The 4687-nt window shown below is 35.4% G+C and overlaps 1 pseudogene; it reads right to left on the bottom strand.

The window, feature by feature from the left end:
- Window positions 1-621: 621 nt before the first annotated feature.
- On the bottom strand, window positions 622-1176 carry LOC131822137 (nuclear transport factor 2-like; annotated as a pseudogene).
- Window positions 1177-4687: the final 3511 nt, after the last annotated feature.

The following is a 4687-nucleotide window of genomic DNA, read 5'->3' as shown; positions in this document are numbered from 1 at the left end:
TAGCTAGATTTATTAAATTAAAAAAGATGTTAATAAAGCTAATATTGTTAATGAATAGGCTCCTATCCTAGAATGGCTTTAAAATGAAAGGAGGCTTAGTAAAGTTAATTATATTAGAGTTGTAGTGAGTTGTAGTGAAGAGTAAGCTTGAACATATTATTATTGTCTTTAAAATAATGGGTCTGGTCTGCTGATATATAAAAATTCTTAAATGCAGTAAGCTAACTTTCATCTAGAGAAATTACTTCATAGTCTGGTAGGACTATCTACAATAAGGTCCACATATATTAGGCAACCCACTTTATAGATTGTCATCCTGGAGCTGATTTCTGTAGGGGAAACTGATTTCAGTATAATGCTCTTAAAGTATCCATCTATGATAATTTTATTTTGTTTTGTTTGTTAAAAATATTTTCATGGTTTTGTTGTATCATGAGGCATTGAAACATCTGAACAAATCAGTATGTGAGTAGTGAGTCAGCTGCTTTCTCCTTCACTTCTTTGGGTGACTAGAGCAACTTGTCAGTGTATTTTTTAAAAAGACAACATTTTCTGTTATTTAAGTCTTTCCAAGGCATGCGCTTGTACAACACAATCTTATGTCCAGGTACAACTAGCCCCTCATCCAAACATCATGCACAGTACCTCAGTAATAGCAGCATACCACACCTGCTCCTGGCACAGTGCTGCTGGTTTGTGTATGATATTTGGAGCATCTGGAGGAGTATGAATGGTATACGAAAGAGAATGGAGGGGGGAACAGTGTGAGTACCTGGATGGGAGGAGAGGAGGTCCGCTGAAGTTGTGCAGGGCAAACCTGAACATGTCATTGGTGCAAACTCAAGCATCCTTCATGTTCTTTAATAGGAATATCTCGTGGAATCCCATCATGGGGTCTTCATCAGCCTTGAGCTGGCCCACAACCCTGGTGATGATGCGGCTATCTAGCATGGGCTGATGATCCCATGCCATGAGGCTGTGCTAGATTTTCTGGAACAGAAGGCTAGACAATCTCTCCACAATGGTAGCTTTCCCCTAGAATTGCTATCCTTCCCACCTGAGGCATGATGCGTCAATATAAATGGCACCTAGTTGCATTCTGTCATTATTAAATAACTGGTAGTAATGTTGAATGAAGCTGGATTCAGTCTGCTCCCCAACTGACTTATTTCTCATTCTGGAGCATCATCCGACCTCATTGAGACCTGGGGAGACTGCATGATGTCGGCAGCAGCAGTGGCAACCCAGCATGATCTGCTGCAGTGAGAATCTTAAATATTGATTTCACTGTAATTAAAATAGCTTCTGACATAAAATTGAAAAGACATCTATTTAAATCAAGCAAGCTTGTAAATAATTAGAGGGATGTATATAAATCTCAGTTGCTATTAAAATGTGACACAATTTTTGACTAAGACTTGTGTCTAATGGTCCTTCAAATGATTTCCCATATTCAGGGCCCTTTCTGACTTTTTATGATGGTGTACCAAAATTTTCAAGTTTAGTGTTGTAGTTCTGTAAATTTTTTTTTCTTTGTAGAATTTTATAGTGCATGGGTTTTTTTGTTCTTGTTCTTGTTTCAGTTTTTTCTTTTGGTTATTTTCTACTCAGCATATCCTAAAGAAGAAACAAGAAAGGATAATATGGAAGAGTCAAATCCACATACACGGGGTATTAAATATAAACACTAAATACTCTATTTTAGAAGTTAAAGGTCTTCAGAAAAAGTGCATTAATCTTAAAAGTGAACTGCATTGGCCTGTGGAAAAGAATAGAAAAAAATAGCGTACAATTTGACAGTTAAGCAGAGAAAAGTTGTTTTTTAATTCTTATATTGGACAGAGTAGATTTAAAGGAATAAAGTATTATTAGGAAAAAATAGGCTTATTTCAATATAATAAGAGGCTAAGTCCAAGAGAAAGATGTGAACATCCTAACTTTATATGATAATATAGCCTCATTTTACAATGCAGGAAGTGACAGAAATAGAAGGAGATATAGACAAATAATCATAGTGTGAGAATTTAACTCACTTATCTCTGAAACTTATAGAAAAACAAGGGGGAAAAAAGCAAAACAGCAATTCTTACCACCTGAGAAATTTTTCTTCAGATCTTGTCCCTTCAGATTCCGCCTTCAAACAAATGTCTTTGATAATTTTTCCAGTTTTTCTACATTTCCTCAGCAGGATGGTAGTGTTGAAAAAACCTATTCTGCCATTGCTGGTAGCAGATACCTTCATAATCACAGTATATTTTTTTATGGTATGCTATAGTTTGTAGCTTTTCATCCATAAAGCCAATTAATATAAAATTTAAAAAATAAACCATTTATTTTAGAGTACATGATCTTCACTAGCAGTTGATCTACTATGGTCTGCTACTGTTACAGATCTACTACCTAGTAAAAAAAAGCATCAATTAAATAAGGTCTCTTTACAGAGTCATGTAAGCAGAGGTTCCTGTATTAGCACATATTAATGAAACAAAATCATAATGCTAGGACTTAACAAAAATCTGAAGGAATTCAAAGAAATTGTATGAAAGAAATCACAGTCTCTGGTCAAGCTGTCATAGCATATGAAGATCTGTAGTTTGAATATTGTGCCCGTTTGTATTATGGAGCTTTTCTTTTTTTTTTTTTTTAAGATTTTATTTATTTATTTGACAGAGAGAAATCACAAGTAGATGGATAGGCAGGCAGAGAGAGAGAGAGAGAGAGGGAAGCAGGCTCCCTGCCTAGCAGAGAGCCCGATGCGGGACTCGATCCCAGGACCCTGAGATCATGACCTGAGCCGAAGGCAGCAGCTTAACCCACTGAGCCACCCAGGCGCCCCTTATGGAGCTTTTCTGATCAAGGTAGACTGGGGACATCAGACCGTCTTTCCCCTGACTAAAACCTGAGAAAGTAGAACAGAGAGAGAAAGAGAGAGAGATTGGAATACTAGCAAGGCTAATAAATATTGCAGGGTAAACATCCACAGATGTGAACTCAGCATTTTAAATGTCTTGCATTTTGAGAGGTCTGCAGGTCCCAGGAACTTACTTAGAGCTGGACGATAAACAAAACTACCTTTCCATAAGTTCACCAGAATGCAGGGAGAACAAAGTTCAGGAGCCACTAATCATTGTCTTTGTCTGGTAGGAGATGGAATGGGTGTCAGTTTTATAGGGTTTGGATGCAACACTAATGGTTATGGTTTGGAAGCTATAGTGAACCTGAAATCAACCAATTCTAATCAGATCCTAAAGCCTGACTTTGAGTTATTGGAGCCCCTGATTAGATTAAAGATGTCTGGAAATGATAGTGCTGTGCTGTTTAGTTCATCAGCTGGGGTACAATTAAATTTGAATTATCTTTGTAATTTGCATATATTATTTCTGACACAAAAGTACAAACGACTAGGAAAAGTGTGAGAAAAAAACAATGTGACTGAAACCCAATTGAAGGGTGCTTGGCTGGCTCAGTTGGTGGAGCATGCTCATCTTGATCTCAGAGTTGTGAGTTAGAGCCCCATGTTGGGTGTAGAGATTACTTAAAAAATAAAATCTTTAAGAAAAATAAAGAAAATTTTTAAAAAAACCAACCCACCTGGTACAACAGATAAAGATAGATACCCCAGATAACTGTATAATAGAGTTACCAGATATGTAATTTAAAATGTCACATATATTGAAAAAGAAAAAACAAAGAATTTAGCAGAGAACTGGAAATGAAAACAACAGGTTTTATATATTTGAAGTCCTTTTATAAGGCACTCAAATATTTAGGTTTGTAGTATGCCTGTTAAATGGATATTTTAATCAAAATAAAACATTCCTTCCTATTTCTAGTTATAATTGTTTTCTTAAAGTTTATTTTGACTAGCATCAGTGTTCCTATTTGAGCTTTCTTATGCTTACTTTTGTTTGTTAAATGTTTTTTCATACCATATTTTATACCTAACCATAACTTTAAATATTAAAGTTGTGTATCATGTAAATAGCAAATAATTGGGGGAAATTTTTTATAAAAATTTCTTATAAATGGGACTTTGTTTTTGTTGTTTTTTTCTAATCTAATCTGAAAATCTCCACTTTTAACTGGAATGTTTAGGTCTTTTTACATTTAGTTACTATAGTTTGCTTTAAAATATCAACTTTAAGTGCTCTTCATTTTCTATTTCCCATCTCTTTTTCTCTTTTCTTAGTTTTGTGCATACTTCTGTGTTTATTGAACATTTTTTATTATTCATATTAAGTTCCTCTATTGGGTTTCTTTCCAAGGCAGGTCAAAACATGTCCACATATTTTTTGACATTCTTTTCTTTCAACAAATAAAACTTATGGCTCTTCCCAGGATTCTAGGTCAGTCTCGTGACTCTTTAATCAACAGAATGCAGTGGTTTTGAGGCTATATAAATTTCTAGGCTAAAATTCCAATTAACTGCCATTACCAACTGCCACTTATGGAGGGCGCCATCTTGGCCCTCCCCTCAGTGTTCTTTCCAAGTAATTCATTGGTTCCCAGTTTCTATCACGTGTTACTTCCCTTCAGCAAGAAAAACTTCCGGTAGCAGTGTGAATTAGATCGTCAAGAGACAAATTGTCTCAGGTTTGTTTATGTGAATGTGTCTTATTTCATTCTCAGTTTGGAAGGATAATCTTGCTGAATATAGAATTCAACCATGATGGTTTTATTTTTTCTT

The sequence above is a fragment of the Mustela lutreola genome, chromosome X, assembly GCF_030435805.1.
Source record: "Mustela lutreola isolate mMusLut2 chromosome X, mMusLut2.pri, whole genome shotgun sequence".
Taxonomy (NCBI): Eukaryota; Metazoa; Chordata; class Mammalia; order Carnivora; family Mustelidae; genus Mustela; species Mustela lutreola.
The sequence above is the reverse complement of the archived record's forward strand: the minus strand, read 5'-3'. Positions and strand labels throughout refer to the sequence as shown.